Source organism: Oncorhynchus gorbuscha, linkage group LG19 (assembly GCF_021184085.1).
Source record: "Oncorhynchus gorbuscha isolate QuinsamMale2020 ecotype Even-year linkage group LG19, OgorEven_v1.0, whole genome shotgun sequence".
Taxonomy (NCBI): Eukaryota; Metazoa; Chordata; class Actinopteri; order Salmoniformes; family Salmonidae; genus Oncorhynchus; species Oncorhynchus gorbuscha.
Genome location: NC_060191.1, coordinates 52013453 through 52036936, shown reverse-complemented (window position 1 = coordinate 52036936; position 23484 = coordinate 52013453). Strand labels below are relative to the sequence as shown.

The 23484-nt window shown below is 40.8% G+C and overlaps 1 protein-coding gene across 1 annotated transcript in view; it reads right to left on the bottom strand.

Moving 5' to 3' along the window:
- Positions 1–23484, bottom strand: part of LOC124006132 (leucine-rich repeat and fibronectin type III domain-containing protein 1-like) — a 126305-nt gene that overhangs the window by 39697 nt on the left and 63124 nt on the right. Inside the window, exon 2 of the mRNA XM_046315928.1 lies at positions 18161–18214. The gene's annotated coding sequence lies outside the window, so the exon portion shown is untranslated. The remainder of the gene's footprint in view (positions 1–18160; positions 18215–23484) is intronic.

Sequence of the window (23484 nt, the reverse complement as noted above, 5' to 3'; positions counted from 1 at the left end):
TGAGTTGGGGTGGGCATTCTATATTTTGTTCTACGTTCTATGTTTTCTATTTCCGTGTGTTAGGCCGGGTGTGGTTCTCAATCAGAGGCAGCGGTCTATTGTTGTCTCTGATTGTGAACCGCACTTAGGTAGCATTTTCCCACCTGTGTTTTGTGGGTAGTTGTTTTCTGTTTTGTGTCTTTCTGCACCAGACAGAACTGTTTTGGTTTCGTTCCTTCTCGTCGTTGGTTTTTGTTAATCAGTGTTCAGTTCAAATAATAAAGATGAACACGTACCACGCTGCACCTTGGTCATCCACTCCTTCCAACAGCCATTACAGAACTACCCACCACCAAAGGACTAAGCAGCGTGGTGAAAGGGACTCCTGGACAGGTGAGCAGCACTATTTGGACTATGAGACAAGCTGGGAGGAGGTAGAAAGGTGGTCGGTCGACACAGGGAGAGTGCCGGAGCCGGCCTGGGATTCTTTGGAACAGTGCGAGGAGGGATACCGGAGAATGGAGTTGGCAACACGAACACAGCTGGCAAGGAAGCTCGAGAGGCAGCCCCCCCCCCCAAAAAAAACTGGGGGGAGGGCACACGGGGAGTTGTGGCAGAGTCAGGTTGGAGACCTGAGCCCACTCCCCGTGTTTACCGTGGCGAGCATGGGATTGGTCAGGCCCCGTGATATGGGGTGATGCGCACTGTGTCTCGGCCGAGTATTCACAGGCCGGTGTGCTCGCTGCGAGGGTCCCCAGTCCGATGTTGGTGGCGAGGGCCCCCACTCCAGAGGCGCCACTTAAGTGGGCCAGGCCTAAGGTGGAGCGGGGTCCACGTCCCACACCAGAGCCGCCACCGCGGATAGATGCCCACCCAGACCCTCCCCTATAGGTTTAGGTTTTGTGGTCAGAGTCCGCAACTTTGGGGGGGGGAGTACAGTCACGCTCTGACCTTAGATCCTTTTCTCTATTTTGGTTTGGTCAGGGCGTGAGTTGGGGTGCGCATTCTATATTTTGTTCTATGTTTTCTATTTCTGTGTGTTAGGCCGGGTGTGGTTCTCAATCAGAGGAAGCTTTCTATCGTTGTCTCTGATTGAGAAACATACTTAGCCTTTTCCCACCTGTGTTTTGTGGGTAGTTGTCTTGTGTCTTTCTGCACCAGACAGAACTGTTTAGTTCGTTGTCTTTGTTGTTTTTTGTTCATCGGTGTTCAGTTCAAATAATAAAGATGATCACGTACCACGCTGCACCTTGGTCCTCCACTCCTTCCAACAGCCGTTACAGAGTCTGTAACTAAAGCACCCAATAATTGTCCGTTCATCCGTTCACCCAAATCCGAAAGAAATCTGATCCATCCATGACACGGTGATAAGAGCCAGAACTCAAAGTCATAACGTCAACAAGAAAACGAACTTCCACAGCCTTAAAAAAAGTACAGAAATATTGGTGTGGCAACAAAAACAACACGGAACAAAGTTTGAGCTCACCGTGACGTAAGTGATCCTCCTTCGCACCGATGACTTCAATCGTTCAACAACTGCCTGTAAAATCCAAGGGGATATCGGGTATACTCCACTGGTTAGAGATGCGCGTCGGAACAGGTACACATAACACGTATTCCAGACACATATCAGCGATCTGAACCAACACTTTAAATAACAATTTCTCTACAAAGGATAATTGCGAACCTAGGTCCCAAACAGACTCCCCAGGAGCGGCATTACTCTCCTTTTCCCTGGTGAAAAACGAATTATCACCCGTTTTCTCCCATACAGCATTGACAGAGCGTTCAATGAAAATAAAAAACGAAGTTCACAAATAATAGATCTTACATACCCTTAGTGTCAGTTCACTTTTGTCTCCTTTGTAAGTGCCTACAGTGTGTGTAAAATGTGTTACACCATTACAACCAGCCTGTACCGCTGACACCAGGCAGGAGGATGGGGCCATGGACTCTTGTTGCTTACTCCAAATCCTGGCAGGAACCGGATTCGTCAGAGGAGGCAAAGTTTTTCCACTCCTCAATTGTCCAGTGTTGTTTTTAATTGATAGGAATGGAACCCGGTGTGGTCATCTGCTGCAATAGCCCATCCGTGACAAGGACCGATGTGTGGTCATCTGCTGCAATAGCCCATCCGTGACAAGGACCGATGTGTGGTCATCTGCTGCAATAGCCCATCCGTGACAAGGACCGATGTGTGGTCATCTGCTGCAATAGCCCATCCGTGACAAGGACCGATGAGTTATGCATTCTAAGATACTGTTCTCCACACCATTGTTGTACTGAGTTGTTATTTGCCTCTGTGTGGCCAGCCTGTTAGCTTGTACGATTCTTGCCATTCTCCTTTTACCTCATCACCGAGCTGTTTTTTCCAACAGGACTGCCGCTGACTGGATGCTTTTTGTTTGTTGCACCATTCTCGGTAAACCCTGGACACTGTTGTGCATGAAAAGTCCAGGAGGCCAGTTGTTTCTAAGGTATTGGAACTGGCGCGCCTGGCACCGATGATCATACCACTCTCAAAGTCGCTTAGGTCACTTGTTTTGCCCATTCTAATGTTCAATCGAACAGTAACTTAATGCCTCAATGCCTGTCTGCCTGCTTTATATAGCAAGCCACGGCCACGTGTTTGTAGGAGTGAACCATTTTCAGGGTGGTGAACCTAATAAACTGGCCACTGAGTGTATAACCAATAGTAATGGGTTAGAATTACTAAGCACATTTGACAGTATCCAATCTGACTTCTCTTGGCATGCTTAACATTGAAATTGGAGAACCGCTAGTCCCACACCATCAATCTGCTCCAATGCGGACGACAATACAGTGGTAGGCTTGATTACCAACAACGACGAGACGGCCTACAGGGAGGAGGTGAGGGCCCTCGGAGTGTGGTGTCAGGAAAATAACCTCACACTCAACGTCAACAAAACAAAGGAGATGATTGCGGACTTCAGGAAAAAGCAGAGGGAGCACCCCCCTATCCACATCGATAGGACAGTAGTGGAGAGGGTAGTACGTTTTAAGTTCCTCGGTGTACACATCACGGACAAACTGAATTGGTCCACCCACGCAGCAGCGCCTCTTCAACCTCAGGAGGCTGAAGAAATTCGGCTTGTCACCAAAAGCACTCACAAACTTCTACAGATGCACAATCAAGAGCATCCTGTCGGGCTGTATCACCGCCTGGTACGGCAACTGCTCCGCCCACAACCGTAATGCTCTCCAGAGGGTAGTGAGGTCTGCACAACGCATCACCGGGGGCAAACTACCTGCCCTCCAGGACACCTACACCACCCGATGTCACAGGAAGGCCATAAAGATCATCAAGGACAACAACCACCCGAAACACTGCCTGTTCACCCCGCTATCATCCAGAAGGCGAGGTCAGTACAGGTGCATCAAAGCTAAAGAGAGACTGAAAAACAGCTTCTATCTCAAGGCCATCAGACTGTTAAACAGCCACCACTAACATTGAGTGGCTGTTGCCAAAACACTGACTCAACTCCAGCCACTTTAATAATGGGAATTGATGGAAATTGATGTAAAATATATCACTAGCCACTTTAAACAATGCTACTTAATATAATGTTTACATACCCTACATTACTAATCTCATATGTATATACTGTAATCTATATCATTTTACCTTTATTTAACTAGGCAAGTCAGTTAAGAACAAACTCTTATTTTCAATGATGGTCTAGTAACAGCAAGTTAACTGCCTGTTCAGGGGCAGAACAACAGATTTGTACATTGTCAGCTCAGGGGTTTGAACTTGCAATATTGCGCTTACTAGTCCAACGCTCTAACCACTAGGCTACCCTGCATCTTTATGTAATACATGCATCACTAGCCAATTTAAACTATGCCACTTTGTTTACATACCCTACATTACTCATCTCATATGTATATACTGTACTTGATACCATCTTCTGCATCTTGCCTATGCCGTTCTGTACCATCACTCATTCATATATCTTCATGTACATATTCTTTATCCCTTTACACTTGTGTATAAGACAGTAGTTTTGGAATTGTTAGTTAGATTACTCGTTTGTTACTACTGCATTGTCGGAACTAGAAGCACAAGCATTTCGCTACACTCGCATTAACATCTGCTAACCATGTGTATGTGACAAATACATTTGATTTGATTTTGATTTGCATTTGAAAAGATGCTCAATGTACCCGTTCGTGTAGACTGGAATAGCCTGACTTTAACCTTACTCTTCACTGGCTTCCTAGAGAGTATGCTACATGGCGTATACCATAGTAAGCTGAGCTTATTCCCCAGAGTTTGCCCCCACTCTCGGTACCTCACAAATGTGATTCTTCCTCACAGTCCGACACAAGTACTCCATTCCACTCAGAAGTTGCAGGCAATCTTTACTTTTGAGTGCCACAAAAGTCAACAGATGTCCCATGTTGGACCTTCCTATTATGAGGCAATCTAAGTGAGTTTGGCTGTGGGTCAAAGTGTAGTGTTGTCCACCACACAGTGAAACATGGGTACTGTGGAGGAGACTGAGCAACAGCTGGGGATGGTGCAGTAAACCACTGAGAGGATGTCACTTACAGTACAGCATGAAGATGATTAATTGAAGTTAACATGCTTGGTTCCTCAAGCTTCGACACTTGAAACCTGCCAAGCATATCTGACGAAAGGTCAGTTCACTCCAATTTATTTGTAGAAAGGAGAGGACACGAGGTGACATGAGTACAGAGGGAATTTAATCAACCTGCTATCCAGATGCTTTAGTCGGGTTCTGCTCTACAAGCAGACTGTTTCAGAGTGAGATGCACATCTGAACATGGCCACTGGTGCATGCTTAATGACCAATAAAGGAATCCTGCACATATTACCATGACAACTTTTAGCAGAACACTGTTTTGGTTGTCAAGGGAAGTGCATATCAATGATTTAAATGTACACTATATGGGTAATTGGGGGCGCTGTGTTGAAGCCACCGTGCTTCCATCTTGGCACTCCCCCACCATTGTAAAACATTTTTGGGAAGCTTTAGGAAAGCTTTTATTCATATCTACATTCGTTTTTGCCACACATGTACTACATTCCTGACACCTTAATGCATACTTTTAAATGATATAATGTGAGCTAAAAATAAAAAATATATAAAAATATATACTATTTTATTTTTCTATTACTGATGTTACTGTCCCCACTACAACCAACAGTTACGTAATACATGTCATGTTGTCCTTTAATTGAATTAAATGTATTCCTATGGAGTCCTTCTCCTACTGGGGAGTGCCAATATGGCCGACCGGTGGCTTCAAAGCCTCTCAATGGCCAATACATAGTATTAGCAATCCAGGGTTTATATACAGTGCCTTCAGAAAGTATTCATACCACTTGACTTGTACATTTTGTTGTGTTAAAGCCTAAATTCAAAATAGATTCTAAAAAAAAATCTCACCCATCTACACACAATACCCCATAATGAGAAAGTCAAAACATGTTTTTAGAATTTTTTACAACTATATAAAAAAGGTCATAAAGAAATATATTGTTTACATATGTATTCACACCCTTGAGTCATTACATATTAAAATCAACTGTGAGTCTTTCTCGGTAAATCTCTTAAGCACTTTGCACACCTGGATTGTACAATATTTGCACGTTATTATTTTTACAATTCTTCAAGCTCTGTCAAATTGGTTGTTGATCGTTGCTAGACAGCGAGTCTCGCCATAGATTTTCAAGCTGATTTAAATCAAAACTGTAACTACGCCACTCAGGAACATTCAATGTTGTCTTGGTAAGCTCCAGTGTATATTTTTATTCATTTCTAACAATTTCTAAAAACATAATTCCACTTTGACATTATGGGGTATTGTGTGTAAGCCAGTAACACAAAATCTCAATTTAATCCATTTTAAAATCTGTCCGTAACATATCAAAATGTGGAAAAAGTCAAGGAGTGTGAATACTTTCTGAAGGCAGTGTACATCATTGGTGCATACAGATATAGGATCTGCACAGCAGGAAATGCAAATGTGTAGTGTATTCAAGGTTTAAAAAGGCTTATATCATTTGTAATTTCCACTTTAAAATGTCCATTATTTATAATCCACATAATAATTCATATTTCATGTTGCTGCAGGATTATTTTCCTGCTGTAGCAAACTGGCTCAAATTAAGACACAGCCAAGGAGGGATCAGACACATTTTCAGATTGGATGCTCTCTGTTAAACACATTTTGCATTCCAGCTTTTGATGCATTTTTTAAAGAGATTTTTCTGTAAATATACCTCAATGATGTAGCAGCAATTACCAATAATGGGGAAATGTGTGTGAAACACTGGGCTCCTTCCTCACCTTGGTCTTTTGGAAAAGGATTTAAGCAGTCAGATAGAGTCACAGTAGCAAAGTGATTAGAGGCTATATCGATCCATGTCTTTGGGTAACTTCTCTGTTCAAAGTGAATGGACTACACCTCAATTTGTTTCTTTAGCCCTCCCGATGACTGCATATTTTCCTAAAGCTATTCAACGACAAACAGGATTTAAAAACTGCTCAGCAGCCGTCAGTCGAGCATAGAATGGGATAATGGTTGTCAGCATCAAGGGACTTATCTCTCTACATATGATCCCAGGCAAATCTATTACACCTATAATCACATGATCATATCTTTTTTTAAGTGATAAAGTGCTTGTGACAATTTTACGACCTGTAGTGACTTCACAATGCAGGCCTTACCAGATGGAGAGGAAGGTATTTCACAAAAGCAATAGTGTGCTAGATAAAAAGAAATGTTACTTGAAATGTTTGGGCACCACAACCAGTAGTTAGTATCACATCATAGATTGAATGCACTGTGTATGATAGACTATCACAGACAGGTACAGTAATTTAAGTACGTGTAAAGGCTGTGGATGTTTACATTTGCACATCAAATGGAGGCGGCTACCTGCTTGCTAACAAATACCCAAATACAGTTGACGACGGAAGTTTACATACACTTAGGTTGGAGTCATTAAAACTCGTTTTTCAACCACTCCACAAATGTCTTGTTAACAAACTATAGTTTTGGCATGCCGGTTAGGACATCTACTATGTGCAAGACACAAGTCATTTTTACAACAATTGTTTACAGACAGATTATTTCACTTGTAATTCACTTTATCACAATTACAGTGAGTCAGAAGTTTAGATACACTAAGCTGTCTTTAAACAACTTGGAAAATTCCAGAAAATGATGGCTTTAGAAGCTTCTGAAAGGCTAATTGACATAATTTGAGTCAATTGGAGGATTACCTGTGGATGTATTTCAAGGCCTACTTTCAAACTTCCTCTTTGCATGACATCATGGGAAAATCAAATGAAATCAGCCAAGACCTCCACAATTGTAGACCTCCACAAGTCTGGTTCTTCCTTGGGAGCAATTTCCAAAAGCCTGAAGGTACACGTTCATCTGTACAAACAATAGTATGCAAGTATAAACACCATGGAACCACGCAGCCGTCATACCGCTCAGGAATGACTGTCTCCTAGAGATGAACGTACTTTGGTACTTTGGCGAAAAGTGCAAATCAATCCCAGAACAACAGCAAAGGACCTTATGCTGGAGGAAACAGGTACCAAAATATCTATATCCATAGTAAAACGAGTCGACATAACTTGAAAGGCCACTCAGCAAGGAAGAAGCCACTGCTCCAAACCCGCCATAAAATGCCAGACTACGGTTTGCAACTACACATGGGGACAAAGATCTGACTTTTTGGAGAAATGGCCTCTGGTCTGATGAAACAAAAATAGAACTGTTTGGCCATAATGACCATCGTTATGTTTGGAGGAAAAAGGGGGAGGCTTGCAACCCAAAGAACACCATCCCAACCGTGAAGCCCGGGGATGACAGCATCATGTTGTGGGGGTGCTTTGTTGCAGGAGGGACTGGTGCACTTCACAAAATAGATAGCATCATGAGGTAGGAAAATGATGTGAATATATGGAAAAAACATCTCAAGACATCGGTCAGGAAGTTAAAGCTTGTTTGCAAATGGGTCTTGCAAATGGACAATGACCCCAAGCATACTTCCAAAGTTGTGGCAAAATGGTTTAAGGACAACGAAGTTAAGGTATTGGAGAGGCCATCACAAAGCCCTGACCTCAGTCCCATAGAACATTTGTGGGCAGAACTGAAAAAGCATGTGCGAGCAAGGAGGCCTACAAACCTGACTCAGTTACACCAGCTCTATCAGGAAGAATTGGCCAAAATTCACTTAACTTATTGTGGGAAGCTTGTGGATGGCTACCCGAAACATTTGACCCAAGTTAAACAATTTAAAGGCAATGCTACCAAATACTAATTGAGTGTATGTAAACTTCTGACCAACTGGGAATGTGACATAAAAGCTGAAATGAATAATTCTCTCTACTATTATTCTGACATTTCACATTCTTAAAATAAAGTATTGATCCTAACTGAACTAAGACATGTAATTTTTACTAAATGTCAGGAATTGTGAAAAAATGACGACTTCAACTTTATATCTCAAGCATTGTCTCTTCACGGGTTGTCCAGCGGTGCTTTATTAAATGCCTTAGAAGTCGACGTTAAAGTTTTACAACGACAAAAAACTTCCACATGCAGGGGTTGTTTTGTATTCCCCTAACAGTTTTAGACAGCTACAGTAGACAAGGAGGCGTGTGCCCTTTCCCCAAGAAAGTCAAATCCTAGGGATGATTACATCTTCTCTGGCCTGACCCTGGCTAGCTAGCAGCAAAAAGCTTTCATGATCACAGATGAAAGGACAGGGAGGAGGAGAGGCAGACTTCTGTGCAGTCTGAAGAATACATTTCCTTCATGGGGTAGACTGAATAACTTACAGTATTATTATATATGAGCACTCCATCCTATGCCCCTTGAATCCCCCATCTTATGCTCGCACCGTGGCACCGATTGAGGCAACACTTCACTTTATGATTTACATATTGCAGTAATAATCGTCCATATTATTTTCCCCCTTCACATTCGTTTTCGTATTCCATTTGCTTTTAGGGCTGCATGAAGCATACCCAATATAGGCAGAGTAGTGTAATGTATAAATTAAACATTAGGGCAACGAAGACAGACTCCTACTCAGCGTTCACATGCATTTTGCAGCCATTTTAAGTCAGTCAGAACATATAGGAATAAAGCAGAAAGAATGTGTCCAGCCAGACTAAAGCAAGCGACTTTATATGGGCAGCCATCAGAGAGGTCCTGAATAATTGATAGGTCCTCTTGTTTTGCAGCACAATGAGGAGGCTTTATGTCCTACACAGAGACCAGGGTGTCTATTATGCTGTTTCAGCGTGTCATATTTATACTCCTCATTTGCATATGTATTACATTTATTTTATTTGATTTAGGAATTTTGTGGCATGTGTTTATAATGAATGCATCTGCTACTGGTTCCTGAGTAATTGCAGTGTCAATATGGCAGGTGTCAGAATCCACCACATATGTCTTGATCTGGAAACCAACTGCTCTGCCTCACGAGAGCCAACTGCTCTGCCTCAGGAGAGCCAACTGCTCTGCCTCAGGAGAGCCAACTGCTCTGCCTCAGGAGAGCCAACTGCTCTGCCTCAGGAGAGCCAACTGCTCTGCCTCAGGAGAGCCAACTGCTCTGCCTCAGGAGAGCCAACTGCTCTGCCTCAGGAGATCCAACAACACGGCATGCTAAGTCTTTCTGCTGAAATGTGCTCTGACAAGGTTAATACATTTCAGCCATTCAAGTTTTCAAAACAACAGATACATGAGATGGGGAACATTTTAGTTTAGCATATTCACTAGGATATGTTTCTTCTGTGGAGGCAGCCATTTCCTTTCTTTTATTTTGTATCTATCAGCAGCGCCATGCTTGTTTAGCTAGCACTGAGCTGCTGTGTCTAACCCCAAGCTCTGGAATATTGACAGTAGCTACAGCGCCTACCATGCACATTACCCAGCTGCTCAGCTGCACTGCACAACACAAAACCACCACTGAGACAAAGAGGGATCGCCCAAATCCAGGGAGAGACAGAGCAGCAAACTGTGATGATACAGGACCCTAAAACAGGAATAGAAAAGTCCTCCCCTGTGCAGCTTTTAATATTGTCTTTTCATTATTTCCTTCCTGGTCCATTGTGCAAGTTAAGCAATTCAAATGAGGCAATTTATTTCATTAGTAATTTGTCTGTTTTCACCAGGTAATCTACCTATTAATCTATCTGTTTAAGGTGTTTGCAAAAGGAAAGTGGCTTATTTTAGGATATGCATAATTATAAACCACCCTGGTAAATAACATGTTCATTTTTCATCCAACGCAACCGCGTATTAGATACACATTACTGTAATTTAGTGCAAGCAGTCATTGAGCCTTACAAACCTCAATAAATTGGACACATCCTTCTTTATGTACATATCATTGTCTATGGAAACATGGCTCCAAAAAGCTTAATATTAGAGGGTAGTTTCACTGACAAACAAAAGTACAATGGAATCCTGGGTCCATTACAGAATGCAAGTTGTAGGAACAGCATTTCCCATACATTAGAACATAATCACCACGCTAATGCACCATAATGGGGCATAAATCTGTAGGGTCAATCAAGTGCACATGCAATACACCAGCTGCAGTCATTCTCCCTATGATATACTGTACAAGCACAAGCCCTCTTAGTACAGTGAAATAACCAATGGTGACAAATATGTTTGTTGTTTTATTGTCTTGTTCTTCATGACTTTTTGGAATGTATTTAAATTGTACTGTATTTCCTTTCCTTTTATATTGGACAGTATCTCTGACCGAATGCCCATTCACATTAATGATGACAGACAAGGTTTATCACTGCAGGAGGTTGTCAATTCAGGAGTTGTGTGGTGGGCGTGGGATAAGGCACTGACACATGAAAAATGATTCAAACAAGATCTCTGTAACATCAGCGTTTACTAAATTATGGATATTGTGATGGAATACACCTTTCAGAAAATAAAACAAAAAAAGTTCAAATTGATTCACTCTGCTAAATCGACCTTAACATTGACTATTAACTTTCAGCGTGTCCAGTCTGTGTTTATCCTCTAATAGTGTTTGGAAAGGATTCCATTGAAAAACACTCACTGGTATAGTCACAATACATAGAGATATATGGCTCAGCTAAAACGGGGATATCCTATTATTGGTTTAGATGGGTTTGTTTGCCGAAATTGTTTGGACATGCAACTGTATTTCTACAAATAAACACATTTAATAGGATATCCATGTGATCGTTTTTGGCAGCAAATGAAAATTGGCTGTTATTAAGACACTTTTTAGCAAATTGCTCTGCCAACTACTTCCCTAGTGTGTTTGAGACATGCATGTCATTCAGATAATGAGGATTAATTCATGAATCCGTAGTTAGGTAGGGGCCTACACATTCCCCAAAATGGCCTCCATTGTGTGGGTAATCTGTGTGCTTTTTGAGATCTATTGGTTATACACCCCGTTGTTTAATTACAGCGTAAGAATATAAGATAATATTTGAAGCCTTCAACTGGTGACAACTGAATTGCTGCCAACAAAAGATGTGACAAAAGCTATTAACAGTTTTGAAAAAGCAGATTTTGGTGTAATGATGCCCCTATACGAAAAGCAACATGGTTTATTTTATAACTCCTAACAATAAGTGCTACCCCTGTCAATTCCCTCCAACCGGTCATAGATCTAAAGCAGCCAGGCACTACGAGGACAAATCGTGTCACTTCTGTCACACAGCAACCCAACCTAACACAGGAAATGAAACTCCAGTGTATGTGTTAAGCTGCCATCTCCATATTTTACACTTTGATTTACCAAGGGATTATAAAGGCATCATCAGTATTTGGGCCATTCCACAAAATGAGTGCTTTTTTTGTCCCTTTGATATTTTAAGTATACATTGTTTTAAAAGCCTGTTGTATCAAATGAAGTGCCCTTTAAAATAGACCACATGGAAAAATCAATAAATACGATTTTCTTTTATATGAATGAAGGCCTGCTAAAGTGCCAAAACTCAACCCCGTCTCTCTTCTAGGAAGATTTTAACCCACTTAATAATAACCATCATTGTAAAGCCCTAGATATTTTGTTGCTTTGACAAAGTCATTTCTGAAGATGATTATTTATTTCATGTGATTAGTGATTCATTTACGTATGTCCCTTATTTTAAGGTCAACCCTAAACCAATGGCAAGACTTAAAAATGGCTGTCCAGCAATGATCAACAACCAACTTGACAGACCTTAAAGACATTTAAAAAAAATAATGTGCAAATATTGTACAATCCAGGTGTGCAAAGCTATTAGAGAATTAACCAGAAAGACTTACAGCTGTAATCACTGCCAAAGGTAAATCTATCATGCATTGACTGAGAGGTGTGAATACGTATGTAAATGTATTTAATTTTCAATAAATTTGCAAACATTTCTAAAAACATGTCATAATTGGATATTGTGTGCAGATGGGTGAAAAAAAATTATATTTTATCAATTTTGAATTCAGGCTGTAACGGAACATAATGTTGATTAAGTCAAGGGGTTATGAATACTTTCTGAAGGCACTGTAGCAAACATTTACATTATTAGCAAACGATAATGCCTTGGTTGTATTGTCAACATTTTTGTCTTTCCCAATAGTGACCCTTAGATAGAAATGAATATAAATGCATGACTTCCATTAAAGACAACAGGATCTGCTTGTCAATGAACCGCATGCCATTTCCATATACGTATTATTGACTGTATGTTGGTTTATTCCATATGTAACTGTGTTGTTGTTTATGTCACACGGCTTTGCTTTATCTTGACCAGGTCGCAGTTGTAAATGTGAACTTGTTCTCAACTTGTCACGCCTTGGCCATAGAGAGGCTTTATTCTCTATTTTTGTTAGGCCAGGGTGTGACTAGGGTGGGCGTTCTATGTTCTTTTTTCTCTTTTTTGGCCGGGGTATGGTTCTCAATCAGAGACAGCTTTCTGTCGTTGTCTCTGATTGATAACCATACTTAGGCATACTTAGGTGTCTGTGTTTCACCATACAGAACTGTTTCGATTTTCATTGTTTCACCTTGGTTATTTTGTATTCAGTGTTCAGTTATATTTCATTAAAATGGACACTTACCACGCTACGTTTTTGTACGATCTTTTATACTCCTCCTCAGATGAAGAAGATCGTTACACAGCTAGCCTACCTGGTTAAATAAAGGTGAAATAAAAATAAAATACATCTGAGTAGGTTAAGGACCATCTCAGTTCAGATCATTTAAGTCCATAATAAGAGCTAATCTGCCAACAGTTGTCGGTCTACACAATACAACATGATTACAGGAACCAACCTGTCTGTGTCCTGTGCTGCTATTTCTTATTCCCTGCAGCAAACCATAATGCTACTAGATTCACAGAGGCAGAGATATACAGTATGAGCAAAACAGATGTGATGACCAGACTACAGAAGAAGATGAATCAAAAAGCGAATTCTTCAGCCTCTGCTAGGCTGTTGGTGCTTAAACAAGACTGCTATTAGCGTGGTGCCAAATGACAATAACGGCACAGTCTTCTGCAAAACCTAATTATTGCGTTCCAGGGTTGTCAGTCTCATTTCCTACACTTAATTCATCACTAAAAGAAACCAAAACCACTTTCTCAAGAAAAGTGAGGATAAGGTCATCTCTTTTTAAATGACCAGCTTATCCTCTTTCCTGCTTATCTTAATAAAATCGCACACCAGAAGCTCTGGGTTGTCACTTTCTAAAAGCTAATTCAATGAAAAAATACCCTCAAGTTCACCCCTGCTTCAAAGAGCATTAATAGTTGGCATATGCTACCATTTCCCCCGATTGATTTGTCAATTTGCTGCTCATTGAAAAACCAACAGGGGTTTTTAGCTCGATATTAATGAAATATATATATCAGGTCTGGTACACTGTTTCTCTACTCTTTGTTGTGCAGGTATTCATATTCTACTTAAAGCAGGATAAAATAAGCATACTCTAAAATGAGCTGACATTCGCTTTCTCTGTACTTATGGAATATTGAAATCAGCAGTGCAGGCTTGAAATAACCAGTGACTGGGGACCTAAGACACATTCTAATTATGAGTTTTCAGATGAGGAAGTTGATGTCAACGGCAGCCAAAATCCCAATTTCTGTAAAGGGTCGATACTTCCCTTTTTTTAATCACAAAGTGAAAACACACAAATCTCTAACAAAATGTGTTTTGTAGGCTATTTTCCATGAATAGAAGAGGCTGAGGCTGTTTCATAGTGAAAAATGATGTCATTTCACTGACCGGTAGATATAAGCCAGCCGGTGCAGTTTCTCAAAGTGTTGTATATGTGATTTCAGCTCATTTTAAAATTGGGCTGTTCCAGTCTAGACTGATCAAGTGCATCTAAATTACCACAACTTTTAATTAAAAACATTTCTTTTGTGTCTGAATTGTTTCCTAAGTTCCTTATCTTGTCAACAACATAATGTCACTGTCCTTTGTATCACGCACACAATGGTATGGTTGGTTTCACTGTCAATCTGTTAATTGTTCTGTCAGTCTCTGAAGGTATCAGATATGTAGCAGGGAATGCAATTTTCCACTGTGCCTAATTAGTGTCATCGTTAGGAACTGACAAACTTACCTCAACACTACTAAGTAAATGCACCATCTGAGGTATGCCTTTTCCATTGTAAAATAATGTCTCCGGTAATACAACTGAGTGCGTTATGTACAGTGCGTTCGGAAAGACTTCAGACCTTGACATTTTGTTACGTTACAGACTTATTTTAAAATGGATTAAATAAAAATGTTCCTCATCAATCTACACACAATACCTCAAAATGACAAAGTGAAAACAGGTTTTTAGAAAACGTTGCACATTTATAAAATAATTATAAATTAAAATACCTTATTTACATAAATATTCAGACCGTTTCTATGAGACTCAAAATTGAGCTCAGGTGCACCCTGTTTCCATGTATCATCGTTGAGATGCTTCTACAACTTGATTGGAGTCTACCTATTGTAAATTAAATGGATTGGACATGATTTTGAAAGGCACACACCTGTCTGGGGAAGGGTACCAGAAAAATTTAGCAGCATTGAAGGTCCCCTCTGTGGCGATGGGAGAACCTACCAGAAGGACAACCATCTCTGTAGCACTCCACCGATCAGGCCTTTATGGTAGAGTGGCCAAACAGAAGCCACTACTCAGTAAAAGGCATACGACAGCCCACTTGGAGTTTGGAAAAAGGCACCTAAAGGACTCTCAGATCATGAGAAACAAGATTGTCTGGTCTGATGAAACCAATATTGAACTCTTTGGCCTGAATGCCAAGCGTCACATCTGGAAGAAACCTGGCACAATCCCTACGATGAAGCATGGTGGTGGCAGCATCATGCTGTGGGGATATTTTTCAGCATCAGGGACTGGGAGACTAGCCAGGACCGAGGCAAAGATGAACAAAGCGAAGTACAGAGAGATCTTTTATGAAAACCTTTTATGAAATCCAGAGCACTCAGGACCACAGCCTGGTCAAAGGTTCAACTTCCAACAGGACAACAACCCTAAGCACACAGCCAAGACAACGCAGGGCATGGCTTCGGGACAAGTCTCTGAATGTCCTTGAGTGGCCCAGCCAAAGCCCAAACTTGAACCTGATCTAACATCTCTGGAGAGACCTGAAAATAGCTGTGCAGCGACGCTCCCCATCCAACCTAACAGAGCTTGAGAGGATCTGTAGAGAAGAGTGGGAGAAAATCCCCAAATACAGGTGTGCCAAGCTTGTAGCGTCATACCCCAGAAGATTCAAGGCTGTAATCGCTGCCAAAGGTGCTTCACCAAAGTACTGAGTAAAGATTCTGAATACTTATGTAAATGTGATATTTCAGTCTTTTTTTTCTACATTTACAATAAAATTATACAAACCTGTTTTTGCTTTGTCATTATGGGATATTCTGTGTAGATTGATGAGGGGAAAAAAACAATTGAATCCATTTTAAGGCTGTAAGGTAACAAAACGTGGAAAAAGTCAAGGGGTCTGCATACTTACCAAATGCACTGTAACAACTTGATCGCATAATTTCATTTCAGGATTTGACATAATGATGTGAAGTACAAATTATGCCAATACATAAGGAAGGTCCTTGTTAGTCCATGAGAAGAATTCAAAGCCCTAATCCTAACCATCTAATATATTGTGTAGCCTGCTTTATTAAGCTGTGTTGTACTGTCTGTCTATGTTCTTCCTGTAGAGATCTGGAAAGCTTGTACAGTACAGATTGTGAGCCCCGCCCTTGTTTTGGTAAAAAACTGAGGGATAGGGCTGGGGAAATGGAACCACTCTGAAATTCATAGACCATCCATAATGTAAAAATGATAGCATTAAACATGTTTTGAGGCTATATAGAGTTTGTTTACATTTACTTTGTTCACCAACATTGGAGCAAAACCCTCTTATATTTAGGGTTCTGATGGGGTACAACAGTTGAAAAAAGCTCATGAGCCATTTATAAGTTATATTCTTATAAATGATATTAAATCCAAAAATGGATGTTGCAACAGTTTATTTCCCTTTTAACTTTAATTAGTTATATAAATAATTATTGAGGAGGTTAGGCCACATGCTTTAAGAATGATGAAGAAATTGTTACTGACATAAAGCTACTTTAAACTTTCTCATTATAAAATAAAAGCAACTACTGATCATGTACTCTTAACAACTGGTGCCCATACAGTAGGCTTCATTGGGAAAACGAATTTACCCAAGGTATATCAGGTCATATTACTTTCCGCTCTCATAATGACTTTTGTTTTAGGGCCCAGAAAAGTTGACACACAATTACTTTTCCCATGGCTCTGCATGACATTGATGAAGCTGTGAGCAAATGCAACAAAAAACGGAAGAAAAGTCGAACACTTAGGCTCAGCTAAAAGACTCAGGCCTCTCAGTGGACAAAAGTGTAAAGCATCTTGCAAAATATAAACAATTTCCCAAATCTAGTCACATAGTACAAAGCTTGCATATTTTGTTCCACCAATGCATTTTTTTTTATATTTGTCTTGTAAGCCAAAACAGTCTGCCCTTTTCCCATTGCAAATTATGGCTTTTTTCTTCTTTTTTTTACAAGAAAAATACAGATTATTTTTGGACACACTTAAAGTAGCAGGAAATGTGACTCTGAGAGCATTGTTGGTAAGGAGCTCATCACTAATCCTCTTTTGAAATGAGTGCATGTCTTCAACTACCTACAATCAATAACTTAAAGCCTGGCTGTCTTAGAACACAGAATACACAACAGCAGCACATTACTGATATTTATCTACTTGGGATCCTCTTTATGGATTCGATATGTCATGGATGGCAGACCCTTATAAAACATTGCTCTCTGCTGCTCCGGGACTGGATTAATGTTGGAGAGAGGTTCTCCCTTGCCCTATCCCAGTTACAATTATTATATAGAAAATCCCCCTGAATATCTATTACCAACTTCAATTTCCTGAGAGGAATATCAGTGCTTTCCTCCATTCATAAGTTAATCAGAAGCATCTATTGTAGCTATGTATTATGGAGCCATGTTCACGGCAGCCCAGGGCAGTTGTGCTGTTCATCAGAGGGGCTGTTTTCCCTATTGAGATAAGAAATTAAATCTGCAGGAGCAGAGGATGCTGGGTTTGCTGCAGGGTGGCGAGGCAGCAGCTCTGATAATGGAGCCGACTCCCATTGCGCAGGCTGGGATGCAAAAGCTGTGGTTCCAGCCCAACCCTGCCTATGTGAAAAAACACAGTCGTGGTGAAATAGCTGCACTGGACCAGTAAGGGAATGTCGCTGTATGGAACAGAGTTGTGTAGCTCTCTCTGTGTATATGCATGCGTGTGTGCATGCGTGCGTGAGTGTCTGCGTGCATGAGTATGTGCAGGTGTGTCTGTTTAACAAATATATAATTTGAATAGCTTTTAGAAACTGTTAGTGGGAATAAGGACAGGCCATTCCATTATCCTGTTTTCTTTAGTTATTATTATCCTGTTTTCTTTAGTTATTATTATCCTGTTTTCTTTAGTTATTATTATCCTGTTTTCTTTTGTATATCTTCATTCTCAATGCCATGTCTCACTCCTTCCTCCCCGGGCTAGCCTGAACTGCAGTATGTAAATAAGGTGGCTTCAATTTGAAAAGGTGGCACTCACCAGTATTTGTAGTCTCTTCTCAAATGCTTCTCTCAATGACGACTTGAAAGCAGGCTGCAGAGAAAACAAACAGTCACACTTTAATGTTCTGCCACAAACAACATTTGGAGAACACCCCGCCACATGTATTGCTGTCACAATCATAAACAGGGTTCAAATTAAAGTTCAATCTTTAATGCCATCAAACAGGGCTCAGCACAAATGATATGACATTCGTGTTGTTGTAAAACAGTTATAAGAGCGCTTCTTTTCAAATCAAATCGTATGAATCTGCAGAAACAAAACCAATACATTTCCACAAGCCTATTTGTTCTTGTTCTAAACATTTGATTTCACTTGAATGATGTTATTTACCAACTTTCATCTTTACAAAGAAATGCTTCTGAATCATATTTCTTGGTCACCAGAAGCTAGCCTTTGTGTCTCTCTTTTCAATTCAATTATTAACCATTTGTACAGAATAGTCTGTACTGTGACGCTCTGAGGAAATACAACACGACAATACATAAGAACAACTGGTGAATAACCGAAGTGATAGACGTACAGTGTGACGTGAAAAAAGATCCCAATCATTTATGCTGTTGAACACCTTCGACTTTTCACACACAACTGCAAGCGGCACAAACTGCTCTTAAAATATCAATTTATCAAATTTCACCCATCTCCTTTCTCCCTTCTCACCATGCTGGCTGAGAGGGATCAAGGCAGCTATCAAATACCGTTAATTGAAAGTCCATGAGATGAAGAAAGGAATACTATTTTCCCTACCCGCTTTTACAAAGATAGGGATAACAAAGTCATTGCACCAATTCTCCTCTGTCAAATGTAAATGCCGCAGCAGCCATCTTGATTATGATCTCCACAGTGGTCCCTTCTTGGTACCTGCCATAATAATACATATTCTGTGTCCAATGGAGACAGGTTTACACAGCAAACCTCTGACTGACAAACTGTAATCATAGTGGGTCCATCACTCAGTACATTGACATTGAAGTGGGCCTTTGAATGTCCTTCAGAAACCCTTGTATCCACAACATTGGTTCACTTTTTAGGGCTTGGGTTCTATTTTGAGATTCTATTTTCTTGACAGTATGTGCATGTGATTCCATCACATAAAATCAGCATGGAAGCTACCATTTTTGTGATTTTTCCAAATCCAGCATGATTTGGCAATTCCTTTGTTGGAAAAGTAACATTTAGAGATGCCCATTGGCTAGCATTACCCTGACCTAAGACAGGGATGTGAGAAGTACAATTTCATCCATGCATGCCACACTTCACTGAAATGTCCACTGCTGTTAATGTTCCCTGAGCCATCCAACAGTTGAGGAATCGATTGATATTCTTCGCACTGCAAGCATCAGTAGAATCATTCATACCTCAGATGTAATCTTATATAAAGAGCATGCTAAAACCAACCCTACACATATCACACCATTCTGGGGTTTGTGTTGAGTGTAGGGACAGTGTGGTGACAGTCATGTGCAACTCTATGAAACATGGTATTGTATGGTATTTCGATAAGAAATGACTTACAGTATAAGTAAGGCAAGTGATTCAGCATGGTCCAACACATCAATTATGCTCTGACTCATACACTGCCTCAAATGACTTATTGTCTGAGGCTGGAGTCAATGGCTGATGAAAATAGACAACTTGCATCTTTATGAGCATAACTGGTATGGCTGAAAACATCAGATGTGTTCAGACTCATGCATCGCTTCAAACTATGTAATTTCTGGGACTGGCGTAAAAGGCTGATGATTCATTAGATAAGTAAATCATAGCTGTCTCAGGATGGTGTTTTGTTTCCCTCTCCTTCTACCAGATGTGCCCAGTCTGGGTCCTCTGCCATCATGTGCAACCAATGCAGTCCCTCGGGCAGACAGATACGTAGCTAACGCTTTGTTTGGTGCCGCGCCAAGGACTCAGATTATAGTGCTACAAAAGCAGATGCTTTAAAGTATTGAAGGAAATGGAAGTTGCAGAGGACATTTCTCTTTGGTAATTGCAGGTACTGTATTAGAATATTCAATTGAACTGACTGTATCCCAATAAAGATATCTCAAGTTCATTTTAAGGTCCCCTTTCCCCATATTGTAAAAACTGTAGTGATCACATCCTTGTTCAAACACCTTTGAAAATGTTTACTGAAGAGAAAGAACATGTTCCAGTAGACAGTACATTTCTCTGCAGTCCGTCTCAAACCCCTGTGTGAAAACCTGGGCAAAGAGCTCATATACAATATCTCCTCTATTAGTCAGTCAACCTCACTTGCCTCAAGGCTAACATAACATTAAGATGCCAGGGCCCACGCCTCCAACTTAAAGCTTTCTGTAATGAACATATCATATTTGGTTGTGGCCTGTGGTGCCCTGACCTGAACCAGTAAGATAGAGAACGATGGGGGGAGTCCAGACCAGCCTATTGATCATATTAAAGAACCTGCACCTCCTCTCTGAAGCACCATACATCTCTCCCTTGATGTGGATCGTTATGGACTGTGAAGTATTCATTTTTATAAACTGAAAAGGGAGAGGCGGCCCTATACTCCCCAATTGTATTTATCACAGGTTTGGCTGTAGGAATGTGCTGCATGCGAAACTGTGAGGTTTGAGTGCAGTATTACCTCTGTCGTTTCCAATTTCCTTCACATCGCTGGTTTAAAAACAAAGGCAACGGAGCATGACATGGTTTTCATTAGATACCAGTCAGGAGCGGCGCAGTAACGGCCTCCATTGACTGTGATTTAGCTGATAACATATGGATCTCCTAGCAGGCCTCTCCACAGTTGGCACTCTGACCAGGCCCATACCTTCAGGGTGGCCAATATGACCTCCAGAGAAAGACAACAGAGCATCCACTGAGATCGGCCACCAGAGAGAACAATGCAAATACGCATGAGTTCAGACTCTACGGAGTTATACAGTTAAGCATGAATTGTGCCCTCTACCGTGGAATTTGATTCAATTATCCCCTTTGATTCCTCATCAGAGCATTATTAGAGTCTAGGCATTGTTTAGAACATGATGACCCTAGTTAGTACCACTAAGCAGTAACAAAAATATTGCCTTAGAGAATACGATCATATCAGGCATGCTCCAAGAATTTTTGTTGATTATGCGGCTATTTATAAAAAGTTGCCTAACAAATTAGATGTATTTGCAAGTCAGACTTGACCCAAATCATCTCCCACATATACATCAGTCAGTGAACCAAGTCAAATATGAAATTAGATGAGGCACTCAGTCAGCTCATATGAGTAATGATTATACACAATGCCATTTCACAACTTTGTGCACCAGTAGACACAGAAGTTTCTGGGGCTATATCCGTGAACCTAGGCCTACATGCAGACCACATGTGTGAGAGAGGGAGATCAGAGTATTCCTCAGTTGTTGATGAGTCAGAGTAGATGAAGTTTGGAGCTGATGATCTGATGCTCTAGTAATAGGCTCTCTCCCCTCCTCTCCCTCCCATTTGCTTCCCATGTGAGTCTGTGATTATGTACACAGTCCTATTTATATGCTCAGCCATGCTCAGCACTTTAACCGGCTCCACATAAATAATCTGTTGGTATGAGAGGAGAGTGTCCATGAAGGATGGATTCTTTTAACACAGCACTTCTGGCTATGTCCAACTTCTATAGGCCTACTCTCTCTCTCTCTCTATCTCTCTCGCTCTCTCTCTCTCGCTCTCTCTCTCGCTCTCTCTCTTCATCTCTCTCTCTCTATCTCTTTCTTCATCCCTTCATCCCTCTTTCTTCATCCATCTCTATCCCCTTCTCTCTCTTCACCTCTTCATATCTTTCTTCATCTATCTCTCTCTTCATCTCTCTCTCTCCTGACTGTAATGTACCATTACAGTCAGGAGACTGTAATGTCATAACAAAGTTAATATTGCTCCTTAATACAAAGTTTAACAATTGCGCGAGAGCATTAATGGATGCTGGTCTGGAGCTGCCAGCCAACACTGGGAGGGCTGTATTGATTGTGTTGAAGTGCCTGGGTTAGGTTTTTGAAGGTATGAAGGTCGTATCAGGGTCAGGGCCGTTTCCATCTTCACAATGTTGGTTCTATGATCTCACGTCTCAAGCCTCACAACTCTCAGGATTAATTTAGATGGTGCAGGGTATTTTACAGATTGCAGTCAGGCCAAAAGCTTTAGAAAACTGCTCAGTTAAAAAATCCCCAGCAACTGAATGTGTTACCCACCATCTGACACACTGATGTCGTCTCTCTTTACAGTGTTTACCTTTAACTAAATTATTCTGTCAAACTACATTTTTATTTACTTTCCTTTGCGTGATTTGATCTACGTTTGCATCTGTTGCATGAAGGAAATAGAATAGAAAACATTTGGCATGTAATATCTAATTCATACACTAAAGTGTAAACAAAAACGCTTGGGTTTCCCTCAGCTTTCCAGAACTGTAATAGTTAGCTGGGCTCAGACAGCCTTGCTCAGTCATGCTGGTGGTGCTATGTCATTCAGAACTCTGTGATAGAAACACCACCGGATTCTCCATTGATGGCCTCATTTGAACCAAGACCCAAATGTGGAAAGAGCACAACTATTTGCTTAGCCTCTGACATGCACTTGGGTCTGAGCGTTGTGTATCCAATTACTTGCCTCAATATCTGCAGGCCTTGGACAAACAATGCTTGTGTGTACAGGGGAAAATAGAAGAAAATGTCAAGAAAATTCTCTTTACCAAATGCCATTGGTGAGCAACTGTATTCAGCTTCGGTTTAAATGTGGGTTGTTATCTCATTTACATCACTGCACTATCTAGCAATAGTAGCCTGTACTAATAACAACAATAAAATGATATTATGTAGTACCAGTCCTTTAACAGTAAGTGTGCTCAGACTTCTTGTCCGTTCATGTCAGCATATTGACATTCTAACTGATATTGAAAGGGATTATGTGATTTAAGCCTACATGTTTTCGCGTGCCTGGAGAAGTGTTCCACTTGGATAGGAACAGATCTCACTGCGCCAGTTATCTCTGTCTGACTACTCACTTCCTCCCACTCAGATTATCCAATGAAAAAAGACAACTTTTGAATGCCTATCCTTAAAAAAGCTCTCTCTATTCCTGTGAATCAGAAATATGCTGCCGTGGATGCTCCGGCCCTTTTATGTCACTTGGGAATCTTTCCACATGTCAGCGAGAAGTCATCAAGGGGGATGTGTATTGTCATCAACAGTAGCTGTAAGTTATGGGAGGGCTTCAGACGGTTTTATATTTAATACTTTCAGTAGTGTTCCGGAATCCTTAAATCCTCTTTGGGATTCAGCCCTTGTGTTGGCTTCAACATT